The sequence below is a fragment of the Mytilus californianus genome, unplaced genomic scaffold, assembly GCF_021869535.1.
Source record: "Mytilus californianus isolate M0D057914Y unplaced genomic scaffold, xbMytCali1.0.p SCAF_15, whole genome shotgun sequence".
Lineage (NCBI taxonomy): Eukaryota > Metazoa > Mollusca > Bivalvia > Mytilida > Mytilidae > Mytilus > Mytilus californianus.
The window spans coordinates 5,527,680-5,543,658 of record NW_026262637.1 but is presented as its reverse complement, the minus strand read 5'-3'; the positions used below and the strand labels follow the sequence as shown (position 1 = coordinate 5,543,658).

General features: G+C 30.5%; 2 long non-coding RNA genes across 2 annotated transcripts; both read right to left on the bottom strand.

The window, feature by feature from the left end:
• Positions 1-3,967: 3,967 nt before the first annotated feature.
• On the bottom strand, positions 3,968-10,804 carry LOC127725255 (uncharacterized). The gene is made up of 2 exons (XR_007992885.1): positions 9,655-10,804; positions 3,968-9,121 (listed from the first exon to the last, which is right to left on the bottom strand). It is a non-coding gene; the product is annotated as an uncharacterized LOC127725255 (long non-coding RNA).
• A 1,248-nt stretch (positions 10,805-12,052) lies between these two features.
• On the bottom strand, positions 12,053-15,450 carry LOC127725254 (uncharacterized). Its single transcript, XR_007992884.1, has 2 exons — positions 15,312-15,450; positions 12,053-14,359 (listed from the first exon to the last, which is right to left on the bottom strand). It is a non-coding gene; the product is annotated as an uncharacterized LOC127725254 (long non-coding RNA).
• Positions 15,451-15,979: the final 529 nt, after the last annotated feature.

Sequence of the window (15,979 nt, the reverse complement as noted above, 5' to 3'; positions counted from 1 at the left end):
TAGCTATGATGTCTGACAGCCTTTTTAGAGCTTGCTTTGGTTGTGGGATGTAAGAGTGCAGCCCATATAGAAAACATTGAAATTTGCCAACTCAGACTTGGGGCTTTAAATTTCTTCTCAAAATCATATTAAATCAGTTTTTAAGTAAGTAAATCATACATTATTCAATTCTTTATTAATTTTTCTCCATGTATAATATGAACCTTGTATTCACGTAATACCACCTGTAGCAATGCATGTATATTGTACACATTTTGTTATGGTTGACCTATATTTGATCTAATTATTGGACTTGGAAAAAATGATAACATTGATATCTGTATAGTGTTATTATGCACTTTTCCCTTTTAAGATACACGTTGGCAAAGATATATGTCATAAGCATTGGAAGAGGAGTGAAAATGACAGTGAAGCAGACTGAAGAAAACAGTGATTAAAAACATCAAATTGAGAGAGATAGAAAAAACATTATGTAACTGCTCAATTTCAATTCATGCTGTTCATTTATAAGATTATTTTTTATTGTACTTGCAATAGAGGTTATTGTAGTATATAAAAGAAAATTAAACATTTGAGATACTTATCTTGTTTTATTCAGTAAGAAAAAGTCAATGTTGATAAGCAAACCATGTATTTAAATGGTCAACAAATATAGCCACCTGACTACAATTGTCAGGAATGAAGTAAGAATAGTAATCATGATAATGTGGATTCACTATGTTGACGTTTTGCAACAGGAGCTTTTGTCAGTACTAGTATTGAAAAATTTTCAAAAATTAACTCAAATTCATGTAAGGTGAAGTATAATTGATTAAGTAATTTTTCATGAAAGGACAAGGTATGACAAGGTCTTTTTTTTTTGCATTTATGTTCAAAAAAAAAAAGTTAAAAGATGTACTAAATAAGATCCTTCCGACATTAATTAGTCTGTTGGACATCAGTATTTAAATTTTTATACTGTTTAATCTCTGTATGTCCGTCTGTAATATGCAAATCCATCACATTTTCTGAGGAACTAAATCAAGAGTTTCATGAAAGTCATCAGTCTTCATGTGACCATGCTGAGTACTGCAGTTTAAAATTCACCTTCCTTCAACTTCCCGTTTACAGGATACTTATATATTCTAACACAAAATTGCATGTATTTTTTAGTTAAATATTCTCTGCAGTTCAGGTTAATAGGACAGATTGCAGATATAAAGAAGATTTGTTCACACCGAAGTAACTCTCAATGCAGATACTATTCACAATACACAAATGAATACTATGAACAGATAACTCAAGTTATCTGAAATAGCAAAGATTTGATATAGCGTATAACTTCATGACATAAAAGAAATCCCTATGTACACAAACATGACAAAACAAAGCAAAGGAACAGGTTTTTATTGCTGCTCTTTGTATTAAACACAAAACCAGAGTGATGATTTTAACACAGAGCAATAGCTCACACCAGGATCACTTCAAGTTTTAGACTCTAAGAAAAGGTTTTGGAGGAATTTGTTGCTAAATGTCATCTACGCTATAGCTGTTCATTGAAAACCTGTACAAAATATCATACTCGGTTTGCAGGAGATGGGAATTGAGTATTGTATTGCATATGAACTGACTTACATGTATACAGAACAGAACCACTTCAGGGTTTCATGTTGACAAATTTCTGATTTTTGTACAACTGCATATGATGTCAGATTAAATTTTGGTTTAGATAAAGTGTTACTGCATGAATAAGGGTATTTTTTGGGAACAATACTGATTCATTCATAGGGACTTTGCATCGGAAATAAACACATTTATTCTAAAACCAGTTGTTGTCATGATACTGGCTATGCTCTTCTTGTATGATTTATGATGGCATGATAATTAACCCCTAACGGGAGGGATTGTGGTTGATTTTCATATAATGAAGATATAATCTTTCAATAAGTTTAATTGCAGTCTAGAGCTGCATGTCAGTAACTGCTTGTAGCCCTCTGTAAATTTATGTTTGTCATTGTCATTTTGCTTAGTTTTCTTCTGTTACCTATTCCAACATCTGACTCCTACTTCGTTTAAACTGAGTTTTACTGTGCGATTTACTGTGTGTTTGTTTATTCAACATTGACTAGAGGTAAAGGGGAGGATTGAGATCTCACAAAACATGCTTAACCCTGCAGCATTTTGAACCTGTCCCAAGTCATGGACCTCTAGTCTTTGCTAGTCTTGTGTGTTTTTCTTTAAATTTTGGTTCATTTGTATGTTTCGGAGTTTCGTGTGGAGTCCATTTCGCTGAACTAGTATACATTATTGTTTAGGGGCCAGACGAAGCCCGACTCCGAGTGTGGGATTTTCTAGTGCGTTGACCCATCGGTAGCCTTGGGTTGTTTTTTCTGCTCTTTGACACATTCCCCGTTTCCATTCTCCGTTCTATAACCCATCCTAGACAAACCTTATTCAGACAATTATCAAAAAAAAAAAAAGATTAACATTGGTCGTACCTAAGTATCGCTGGAACTCTAATGTGATGTGTAATTTCAAAAATCCTACAGATGCTATTTTATTTTGCAACATCAAGGAGTATTTACTCAATTTATAAACATGGATATATATGATCTGAATTAACAAAAGAGTACTTAATATCCACATTTTAATTGTCTATCTAGTGGATAGTTGTCTTATCGGCAATCATACAACATCTCCTTAATTTTATTTATCGTTATGGAATATTAAACTAACAAAAAAAAAGACTTCACAAAAGAGTGACTTCAACAAGATGAGATATCAATAAGGAACAGCAATCAAAAGTAAGTATCGAAACACTACTTAAATAAATCAGTCTAGAAGGAGTACTGCAATAATAACTGAAAAATGAGTACTGAAACATTACTGAAAAAAACTACTGTTACAGAACTGAAAAACTCAGTACCGTTACAGTGCTGTAGAAATCAGTACTGTTACAGTACTGTAGAAATCAGTACTGTTACAGTACTGTAAATATCAGTACTGTTAAAGTACTGTAGAATTCAGTACTGGTACAGTACTGAATAAATCAGTACTGTTACAGTACAGCAAAAATCAGTACTGTTACACTACTGAAAAATCAGTATTGTTACAGTACAGCAAAAATCAGTACTGTTACAGTTCTGTAGAAATCAGCACTGTTACAGTACTGAAAAAATCAGTAATGTTACAGTACAGCAACAATCAGAACTGTTACAGAACTAAGAAAATCAGTACTGAATTTACCAAAAGTAGAACATTACAATTTTTCATGTAGCCGTTCAGTACTGATTTACAAGAGGGTAGAAATGAACAATAAACATGTGATATAATTTCTTGGTAGTGTACAATATGATCTGCTTAGTCCTCCGGAGCACCTGTGGCTTTTGAATTGGTGGGGTTCTTTTTGCTCAGTCAGTTTTTTATATTGTGTTTTGTTTTACTGTTGTTTGTCTTTTTGTCGTTTTGTTCTTGTTTTGCCATGGCGTTTTCAGTTTGTAATCGACTTATGCGTTTGAATATCTATGATGTATCTTCCGCCTCTCTTTTATTCAATTTTGTTTTTCGAAAGAAATAGGGATATTTTACGCCATAAGGGTAACATTTATAGAGTAGCACAGCAGTTTATAGCAAAGTTTTACAATCCTTCACCACTTCAGGTCCCATAAATGAAGAAAAAAACATAAAACGGATCATCTCGTGTCAATGATGAAAAAGCGTATTTTTGCAAATATTGCGAATTTTCATTGGAACCATAATTTCTCACATCAATAATGAAGCAAAATATCTGAGAAATATTTGAGTGCTGAACTGATAATGATAAAGGAAGGATGTATTTTTAGTGTATGAATAAGACTACCATTGTTGGTAAAAGTCAGTTTGAGGCACTTTTATCACTTTTGTAATCAAACAATCAAAATAAGATATCAAACATAGGATACGTACATTGCAATAAAAAAGTTGTATACTCCAAAGAAGAACCAAGATACTCCAACAAATAATTTATTTAAAAACCGTTAATACACATAACATATACTTTATGATATAATAAAATATTACTTTCCATTGAAAGGATTTGACATCTTTGCAATGTTTGACTTCACTCCATCCAACAACAAAAATATTTTAACAAATTCGTATCGTTCTATTCAACACCAATTTTCTTAAAAAGGAAATGCCTGTACCAAGTCAGGAATATGACAGTTGTTTTTCATTCGTTTGATCTTTTAATTTTGCAATTTGATAAGGGACTTTCCGTTTTGAATTTTTCTTGGAGTTCGGTATTTTTGTTACTTTACTTTTGACAAAACAAACAAGACGCAGTGAACTCATACGGTTCATTTAACAAAATTCACGAGATTGTTTGTCTTACATCAATATTTTCCATCTTCTTGATTTTATTCTGGTGAATTATCTAGAAACTAATGAGTAAAATGATTTGCGGGGAATTATATTACAAAAACGTAAAAACATACATATCATATACTATCATAAAAGTACCAAAAGAAAATACATCAAAAGAAAACGTTCCTGGAAAATATATGTTCAAAACATTCGTCAATTTCTGAAATGTAGTTTTAGGTAGAAATTATAGGTATATATATCTTTTTGAAACGTTTCAAGTGCTTATTTGATTATGTTTATTTAAATCTACAGAGTAATCATTCATCTAGGGTTATCAGTTTTACAATATCAGTATTCAGTTATATGACATAATAAACTAGCCGTTTTATATATAGGTTATTGTATTGAGAAAATATTTAAATGAATTATATAATTATATAATATGTTGGGTATCAAATTTCGCAATAAATCGAGGCTTTTGAACGATTTTGTAAATTGAAATCCGTATGTAATCTGTTTTTGTTACAAGATCAATATAATATATTACTGCACGTCTAAAGAATGTTTGTTTTTTTAGATATATGCCAAATACTTAGATTTTATATATATATATATATATCTCAGGATACTGTTGTATTGGGCTTGTTTTGTTCTTTGCCATGGCGTTATCATATTTAGACATTTATATGTCAAAGGGTAAAAAATGTTCATCTTCTGCTAAGATGTCTGTCAAAACTGTGTTCTAATCTATTTGTCTAATACTATGAATCATCTCTCGCGGTTAACGTCTATATAAGATGTCATGATAGCTGGGAAATATATATATACTTAGGTGTTGATTATTCAATGAATTATGTGAATGAGTAGAGATTTCCGCGTAAATCACTATATATGAATGGGATTATCTTCAAACTCCAGCCGGACGCGTACGTCTATACCCAAGTTTGTATGTTGAGACCCCCTTCCAATAATTGATTATTCCCTTGGTATCTTTCAACTCTCTATCTACCTTCAGTTCTTATGTTGATCATCAATGTTGGTATTCCTAGTGTTATTTTGTTTTAATAACCAATTTTTCTAACTATAAATCCACTATACCAATATAATAATTTACTTTCAACTTAAGGTAGATAGGGGGTCTTAATTAATATGCATAGTTTTTAATAATTTGTACAAATGTAGTTTATATCATGCTTTTTTCAAAATTATAATAAAAAGTATGGGTCACCGGGCTTTTTTTCACGCCACAGGTTGTGCAAAATTGTCAGATTATCCATGGAAAACACAATTTTGTGTGATAAAAAGAATATTACACCATAGAATTGTAAGATAAAATATGAAAAGATAGCATTAATAATATACTTTCAGATAAAAAAAAGAAAAAATGGGGTCACCGGACTCGTTTTCTTGCTACATAATACAAAAGGTAAATTCACAACACATTCTATTATAAAAGTTACTTTATCTGAGTTATCTCCCCTTTTGTGGCAAAGTTGAAAAAAAAAAAAAAATGAATCAAACAAAAATATTTTGTTTTTTTGTAAAAGACAGCCGTAAATATGATAAAACACATAATTTCTATAGTTACATGAAAAGTCTTACACAGGAATTACATACTACTCTCGAAATGTGTACATTTCAATAAAGATATAGATCGATTGTTATCTGCTATTTCAAAATCCAAGATGGAGGAAGACACCCCAGCTAATGTACCTTAACTTAAAAATCATCAAAATATTCCCAAAGCGAATCTATCTTGATTCAATTCATGGTATTCCATTCAATTTAGAAATACTAGGAAAATAGGAGGAAACAGTAGTTAGCCGATATTCAAAATTGGCATTTTCATGAGGAACAATCAACCATTTCGGTGACCGTTAAGGAGGTGGAAGATATAATGGGAAAGTACGTAATCATAATCAACGAAAAACTGACAACAAAATGGCAAAAGAAAACACAAAAAAACAACGAAAAGAAAAAAAAACAACAGTCCATAACACTACACAGAAAACTTAAGGCTCAGTAATACGACCCCCACAAAAAAAAACAAAAAATAAACAAAAAGCGAAGGTAATCTCAAATTCGCCGGAAGGGTGAGCAGATCCTTCTCCGCATGCGGTATTCGTCGTGTTGCTACGTGATTAGTGTCATTCAGTGACATCACAGTCGTGGAAAAGAGAATGAATTGTAGCGACGAATATTTTGAATATATCTGTCGTCATTGGTCCGTAAAAGATTCGAAGGAATAATTTCATCTTTACCATTAGGACAAACTTGTGAAATGACGATTTTAGTAGTTCTTCCTCAAAACCCTGCTGGGAAGAGAAGGAGGGCGTAATTTACGACTTGGTAATGAAGCTCGTTTAATGTGAGCATGCATGCGGGTCATCTCTTTATGAATTTATATAAACGTCAAAGAGGGGTAGCAGAAGGTATGTCCACCTGTGTAAAATTTATGAAAAAAGGAAAAAGACCTATATATCTACAGAGCTGCTTGTTTCGGTAGTATCTTTATTGTCAAATACAATGGTTTATATGAGAATCAAGCATTCGTTTACATTTAGGATTTTGAATAACATAACATCAATAGTAGATCTGAACGAAAAACTTAGTGAATTCTTTTTTTTTGTCATCAAGAACGTTTTGCATGAATTTCTTCTTTATTTGATACAAAATGAATACACCTGTTTGTCGAAATGTCAATCCAATAAACTCGAGAGATAGGTTGTCGATCAAATATTTCAATATTTTCATGCTATAACCTTCAGTGAATGTGTTGTTGGAATCAATGAGAATTTTTACAAAGTTATTATTTTACATGGCTGTAAACATGACATATGTTGATTTTTTTTTGTAAAAGGGCAGTCTGTTCTGAGGTGATGTAAAAGATCGTACAATTAAAGATAAAGGGAAGTAATGTTATAAAAATGAAAACAACACTTTACAAATTTCATTTGCCTAAAGCGATTTTCTGGATTTGCCGTCATCGGGAACGCTCAAAGCTAAATATTTGAAAACCAAGGATGCATAAGAACCGAAACAGTTGAAGAGATATATGAATAAAAAAGCCTAAAAATAATCAAATCCATCTAAGTTCAACTTTGCCTGAGGGAATTGAAACCTTAATTTCTTTTAATTTCAAAATTCATAAACGGACAATTTTAGAAAGGTTTGTTATAAATTTTGTCAGTACCTAAGTACCGACTACTGAGCTGGTGATACGTATCCACCCAGTGCTGTAAAAAATGAAAAACAACACGTTATAAATTTCATGCGTCCGAAGCGCTTTTGTGGATTTACCTTCATCAGGAAGCTAAAAGCCGAATATTAGAAAAACTAATTTAGAAAAATCAAGAGTGTTTACTTTTTTAACATTATCATTCAATTGTCATCACTTGTTGAAAATACCTCATTAAAACAGTTTTAACGAAGAGCTTTAACTGTAATACGAATGATCGGGAGAATAGATGAACAGGCTATATATCGTTCTTTAAAAGGATTTAAAAAAAAACTTCTAGCTCGGGCTTTCTACATTATGTGGCATAATTAACAAGTGCATCAACCAGTCATCCCAATTTCTTTTTCAGTTGATTACACTACGTCTTCTCATTTTATTATTGCCTTGAAGTTCGGTATTTTTGTTAAACTTGTTTACCACATGCCAAGAAAGAGTATATTTGAATTGGGAAGGTGACAACATCATAGAGGATTAATTACGATATATAGTACCTCTTCGTAATTTAAATCTGAGAAACCAATAGAGAAATTGTCTTTTATTTAAATCACGTCAATAATTTTGGTATTTCTGTTACAACATGACAATCAAGACTATATTTGGATTGGGAAGGTGACAACATGCTTTAATTATTGACTATTTATACAGTGTGACTTGAATGGAGAGTTGTCTCATTGGCACTCATACCACATCTTCTTATTTATAGAGGGTAAAGATATCTGATACCCTTTCGTAATTGAAATCTGAGAAATCAATAGAGAAGATTTAAATATTCCAGCCTTGTGTTGGTAAGAATATGTCTTCTTTATACATCACGTCAATAATTTTTACCTAACAATATAAGAATGGAAATATTCAATAATCATTTGTTTACAAAAAGGAGCTAATGTGCAATCAGAACAAAAAACATAACATGAATAGACTATATAGTAAACCGTATCATAATCATATTCTTACTCATAATGCATTAACAAATTAGGTTCACATTTTTAATAATTATATTTCATTCTTCTTCTTCTACACCACTATAAAACGACTGCAAAATGACGAGACTATTGAGGTTATGTCCCCGTGATATATAACGTGGATGTGAAATGTCCACACTGATATACGATCCTGGCATTAAAAAGGTCTTATCCTTTATGTGAAAAGTTTCGTATGTATTTTTCTTCAATAAAGTCGTTTTACATTTTCCCCATCCATCACTGTAATGAAGACATGCCTCATTTACAGTATTTCTACTTTTACTGATGTGTAGGTTAAGTCGAATTGATAATATATTTTGCTGTTTAACGATGAATTTGTCGTTTGATGAATTGTATACCACAAACGATGAAGAATTTGTATGTTTTAACTTCCAGTGGATAAGAAATGTTGGCGGAGCCCCAATGATTGGTTCAAAATGAAGTGATTGTCCTTTCTTTACCTTTCGTTCTTGTCTTGTTTTTGTATGATTACCGAGTATAAAATGTCCAAACAAAGCTAGAAGGCCAAGGAACAAAATAAAGATCACAATTAAGGTAAAATGAATAAAATATTGTCCCATTTTCAATTCTGCTATGTCTGAAAAGAGAAATATGGTATAGTGATAGGGTATTGGATAATTAAAATTATAGCATATCGAATCTAACAGATGTTTGACTTTGAGCTTGGACTGTTTAAGATTATGTATTATTTTGATGTATGAAAGGTTTATTTTACATTTTGATTTTTTCTTTTGTTTAAAAAGCTAAAAAATTTAGATGTTTGTACCATCTAGCTAGAAATTTAATGATCTTTGCGTCTGTTGTAATTTTCTCTAAAGGACTATCAAAATGTAATTAGATGAATATACCAAAACAAACAAATTTCATTGTACCTGACAGACTAAAGTGTTGTTTTGTTTTTTGGGTTATGCTTGTCTGACGTTTACTTTATATATGTAATGACCCTTTTGGTTTCTTCTCTTTTCCTATACAGTTCAGAATAGTTTTTAATTCATTTGATCATACTAAAAAAATAGTATTTAGTAATTTAATTTGACAATGCTATTTAGTTATTCAATAATTTTATATCAGTGTTAATTTAATATAATCTAAGTAATGTTTATGTCTTACCTCTTTATTCGATGGCTAGAAAAGAAATAAAGTTTCAAGGAAACTTCTTACCTTTAAAGTATATTAGATAGCAACAAAGATTTTTCTATTATTCTATTTTTGTTTCTCTTTTCCTGGAATAAGTATTATATATATCAACCCGTTTAAAATATTTGCACACTGCATTTTCATACAATAATTCGATCGATATATGATTACTGACCATTGTAAAGTATAGAATGCAATAAATTTCAACCTGAATACAACACAGCGGAAAATATATATATATATTATATATATATGAATAGGTTTAAACGTTGTTTTCAATTTAGACTTGTATATATATTTGTAATATAGCAGTCGGCAGGAATTTAGAACATCCGTCGTTCGACCTCTTAGTCAAATGCGTTTTGTTTAAACATACTTTTTCACTTTTTTGGTCTTTTGGAAAATGTTGTTTGTGCTGTATTTAGACCCCTCTACCAAGATTTTTTTTACATGCACGCGTATAAAAATTGCAGTTTTTATCCAACGCAATCATAGGTTTGAACGTTGTTTTCAATTTAGACTTATTAGTAATATATATATATATTAGGACATACTTCTGTTGTATGTGATTACTTTGGTTAGTTTTATTTTTATGATATCTTTTCATATTTTCTACGAAACAGATATTAAGGTAGTCATCTATGTAGATTGTAATAAACAATTAATTTCCCCATAGGCGACAATGATAGCCTTTTTCGAGATACAGACTTTAGAAAGTCGATGTTTTTAATCAGTGTTAAAATGTTACACGACACAATTGACCCATCGCGATTAGATCAGTGTCAAAATGTGATGATCGATAACTATCTATCAAACAATCATAACCATCATAAACAAATCATACATCAATAAATTGAGTTCATATTTGTAATTATTATATTTCATTGTCTTCTTCAACTTTGCTACATTTTGTGATTGCCATCACGGTAAAGAACACATGCCTAATTCACTGTTCTATTACTGATCTGTAGGTTAAGTTGAATTGGTATCCCTTTTAAACAAAGAGCTTATCGTTTGATGAATTGTAAACCACAAACTATGAAGTAGTTGTATCTTTTAGTTCATTTGAAATGTCAGTGAACCTCCTATAATTGTTTGAATAAAGGGTGTGTCCTTAGAGAGATAATTAGTTGTAAAATTCATATTACATGATATAAATATATATTCAATAATATCATTCATAATAATTATTAAAATGTTTTCTTATGGTTACTAAATTTATTATTTGGAATTGTCACACTTACTCTTCTATTGAATTAATTAATGAAAATTGAGAAAACATTGATATTTTTTTGTCTTTTGATCAGATTAGTAATACGTTTTGTAAATTAAAAAACTAACAATTGCTAAGAAGTAGTTAAAGCCAAAATATTCTTCGTCAGAAATTTTATATCAAAATACGAAATGTTTTAATTTTATCTTTAAAGTTATTTTACTCCTCTTTAAAACTTCGTGTATTTTGTTCCTAAAATGTTCTAAATATGGACACATTATAAAGAAGTGATCTTAATCTTCTTCTTGTGTACAAAAGTTATAAAAACTATTGTTTACAATTTTTCGCCCGAATAAAAGTTTCCTTGTAGGTAGAATATGTTGTAGTAATTTCAATCTAAAAGTTTTAAGTTTATTTTCTTTCAAATATTTGAATAAAAATTCATATATATTGTTATGATATAACACATCATCTATATTAAGTATACTCAGCCATTTTGTTGGTCCAATAGTTGTTTCAATTTGTTTTATTTATCAGAGACTTATATAAAAGTTTGTTTGATAGTGATTTTAATTTTATAGGTAAACCTTTCAATATAAAATGGTTTCTATTTTATATTAACAGTGCTTTTAATAGAATTTTCCGACTTTAAGATGGCTGCTCATTCTTTTGGTATTGTTTTCTTTACTAAATTAATTTCAGCTATCCAGTTTGATTTATTTTGTTACTTTATTCAAAATGACATCTTTTGAAACGCAGCCTTTTTCATCTATGATATCATTTACATAAATAAGATCGCTTTTAGTCCAATTTTTTAAAACTACATGTATAGCTTTATTTTCAAATTTAATAAGTTTATTGTTCCATAATATTTGTTTTCTTATATGTGTAAATGTTTCAGGCTTTCTCGTTAGACCCCCACCAGGTAATTTCCAACATTTAAGTATAGTTTTATAAAAATCTGGGATTCTTTTAAGGCTTTCTTCTGGATTATCCCCACTGTTTGTTTGAAACACTAGCCAGTTTGACCCAAAATTATAGAAATAGTACTGAGGTATAATGTTACAATCTCCTTCGCAATCACTTACTAGTCTTTTAACCCACACAGCTTTTAAAGCAATGCAATAACTAATATCCTCTTTCTTATAAAAATTAATATACCATTTCAAAGTTTAATTTCATATTTTTGTAATAGTTCCTCACATACCTGTACATGTCTACAAACAGTACATTTAAAACATTTTTTTATAACAATCATACAGAAATCGACAATGTACATCCCTCTATTTCTACAAACATAAAAAGTACAATTCATCATGCTACATATAGTTACGGGTAACCAATAAAACACGCTACCTGTGAATACGGCATTTACTGGCCTTATATGACCCTGTTATGTCTAAATCGATAGACAATAAAAAAATATAAAATAAAATATTCAACAACCACCACGTGTTGTTCCCCTGTTTGTTACAAAATCAATCCAACTCGAGAAAAATGTTGTCAATCAAACATTTCAATATTTTCATGGTATCACCCTCGGTTTATTCGTTGTTGGTATTTACAAAGTTGTATTTTCATAAATGTAAGCATGACATTCATTTGTTAAAAGGGCAATCTGTTTTGAAGCGATGTAGTTGATTGTACAATTGAAAATGAAGTAAAGTAATGTTCAATTTAGAATAATCAAAAGTGTTTATTTATTGTAATTGAAGATTTGTTTTAACATTATCATTTAATTGTAATCACTAGTTGAATATACCCCATTGCAACAGTTTTAAAGACCAGCTTTAACTGTAATAAGAATGATCTGAAAGAGAGGCGAAAGATACCAAAGGGACATTCAAACTCATAAGTCGAAAATAAACTGACAACGCCCTGGATAAAAAAAAGACCAATAGACAAACAATAGTACACAAAACACAACATAGAAAACTAAAGACTGAGCAACACGAACCCCACCAAAAACTGGGGGTGATCTCAGGTGCTCCGGAATGGTAAGCAGATTCTGCTCCACATGTGACGCCCGTCGTGTTGCTCATGTTAGAGTAGATACACCGGCTATATATCGTTCTTTATAAGAATTTTCCAAAAAATAAAAGAGATATTTTTATCGTTCTTTTTTCATATTGATATCAAAAAGTAAAAAAAAAAACCCTTTATCATGAACGCTGAAGGTGAACACGTTGGATTCCAAGATTTTTTCTGTGAATTCCACGCACTTTTGTTAAACAATCCGAATTTATCATAATGGAATACTAGACATGCTAAACGTTATTCTTTTTGGCTTTAACTTGTCTCTTGGAACAACTACATATTTGTTTGCTACGGAGGATTAGGACCTTCAACCTCATGTGTCTTCAATGTTTATAAACTAATGTGTCCATAGTACATTATAGTTTCTTACGCTATTCCGAATGAATAACAGAACAGCTTGGATATATTCATCAGATAAAGGGTTCAGTTTTCAATCTTCTAGCTTGGGCTAACTACAGTATATGACATCATCAACAAGTGCATCAACTAGTCATCTAAAAGTCTTTTTCAATAGATGGAATTCGGTATCAAACTACATATTCTTATTTTAAAAATGAAAAATTCGACATGTCATGCTTTTCAATAACAAGCTCTCTAACATTTTTCAACATTTCGTAATTGAAATCTTAGAAACCAATAGAGAAGATTTAAATATTCCAGCCTTGTGTTGGTAAGAAAATGTCTTCTATATACATCACGTCAATAATTTTTATCTAACAATGTAAGAATGGAAATATTCAATAATCAAGTATGTACAAAAAGGAGCCAATGTGCAACCAGAACATACATAACAGAAATAGACTATATAAAAACCAGATCTTACTCAAAAAGCATTATCAAAATAGGTTCACTTCTTTGGTAGTTATATTTCATCGTCTTCTTCTACACCACTATAAAACGACTGCAAAATTACGAGACTATTGAGTTTATGTCCCCTTGATATATAACGTGGGTGTGAAATGTCCACACTGATATACGATCCTGGCATTAAAAATGTCTTATCCTTTATTTGAAGAGTTTCGTATGTATTTTTCTTCAATAAAGCCGTTTTACATTTTCCCCATCCATCACTGTAATGAAGACATGCCTCATTTACAGTATTTCTACTTTTCCTGATGTGTAGTTTAAGACGAATTGATAATATATTTTGCTGTTTAACGATGAATTTGTCGTTTGATGAATTGTATACCACAAACGATGAGGAATTTGTATGTTTTAACTTCCAGTGGATACCAAATGTTGGCGGAGCTCCGATGATCGGTTCAAAATGAAGTGATTGTCCTTTCTTTACCTTTCGTTCTTGTCTTGTTTTTGTATGATTACCGAGCATGAAATGTGCGAACAAAGCTATGATGCCAAGGAACAAAATAAAGATCACAATTAATGCAAGATGAACAAACCGTTGTCCCATTTTCAAGTGTGCATTATCTGAAAATAAAAATATGGTATAGTTATAGGGTATTGGATAATTAAATGTATAGCATATCAAATGTAACAGAAGGTTCACTTTGTGTCTCAGCTGTTAAAATTGTGTACCAGTAGATTACTTTAGGGGTGTACAAAAGGTTTATTTTACATTTTAATTTTTGTTTTGTTTTCTAAGCTGAAAAATTTGGATGATTGTGTCCCATCTCGCAAGAAATTTAATGCGCTGTGTGTCTGTTGTCATTTTCTCTAAACGACAACCAACCAGTAATTAGATAAGTATATGAAACAAACAAATTTCATTATACCTCACAAACTAAAATAGATCATCAAAATGGTTAGATAAGTGTACCAAGCTAGATAATTTTGTTTTATGTGAAAAGTTACAAAATAAAATCTTAAAGAATAATTCAACTTACAAAAAAAATATATTAATCCAGTGTATGTGTTTGCAAAGATTATGATAGGCTACTAGTAAGACTTGTTGCGCTAACTTTGAAACTAGTTAAATCGTCACTTGAAGTTCTTCTCTTTTTCATTAGAGTAGTTTTTACTGAAATTATTACATATTAAGTGATTGAATTGGACTTTCCTAGACGATATTTATCAAGAAGAATGAATCGCAATTTTTTGCTTTCCCTACAGGATTATCAACAGTCTTAATTTTAGTTAGGTTCGCTTTTACCAATATTAAAAACTAGATTTATTCGTAATGTTTTTGTGATATGTTGTTTTGTCTTTTTGGGGTTATGTATTTCTGCCTATTACTTTATATATTTAATGACTCCTTGGGGGTTCTTCCCTTTTCCTATGCAGTTCAGGATAGTTTTTAATGCATTTGAATAAACTAAACAAATAATAATATTTAGTTATTTAATTTGACAATGCTATTTAGCTATTCAATTATATCATATCAGTGTTAATTAATATAATCTAAGTAATGTTTATGCCTTACCTCTTTATTCGATGGCTAGAAATGAAATAAAGTTTCAAGGAAACTTCTTGCCTTTAAAGTATATTAAAAAGCAACAAAGATCTTTCCTTTTATTCTATTTTTGTTTTTCTTTTCCTGGAATAAGTCATTGATTTTGCCATTTTCATACACTAATTCAATTGGTATAATTTATGATTACTGAACCTTGTAAAGTATACATGCAATAAAGTTCAACCTATTTATAATACATCGGAAATGTAAATATAATTTTCATGACACCTTATCAATTTTCATACGAAACAGATATCGAAGTAGTCATCCATGAAATACTAAACTATAGTAGTTTTTGACCAGGGTCATATGGTATATTAATTTAATTGATGAATATCTTTATAAACCAATACAAAAATACAATTGATAAATTAAACAAGAAATTACGTAAGTTGTATTTGGTTAATAAAGAATAATGAAATGATTGTTTAATCCTCTGCCAGTGTCAAACCATGGACTAGAAAATTTTTATTTGCTACTTATTCGCTAAGCATGCGACATTTATGGGTAAGGGCAAAGACTTGTCGGCCCGGTCGAGTCAGAATAATGCGTCCGGGTAGGGGAATGTCTTTCTGTGGACTGTTACCTTTTGTTCTAGCACATTAATTAAAAGTCCAGCTCAGCGTGTCAATCTAGTA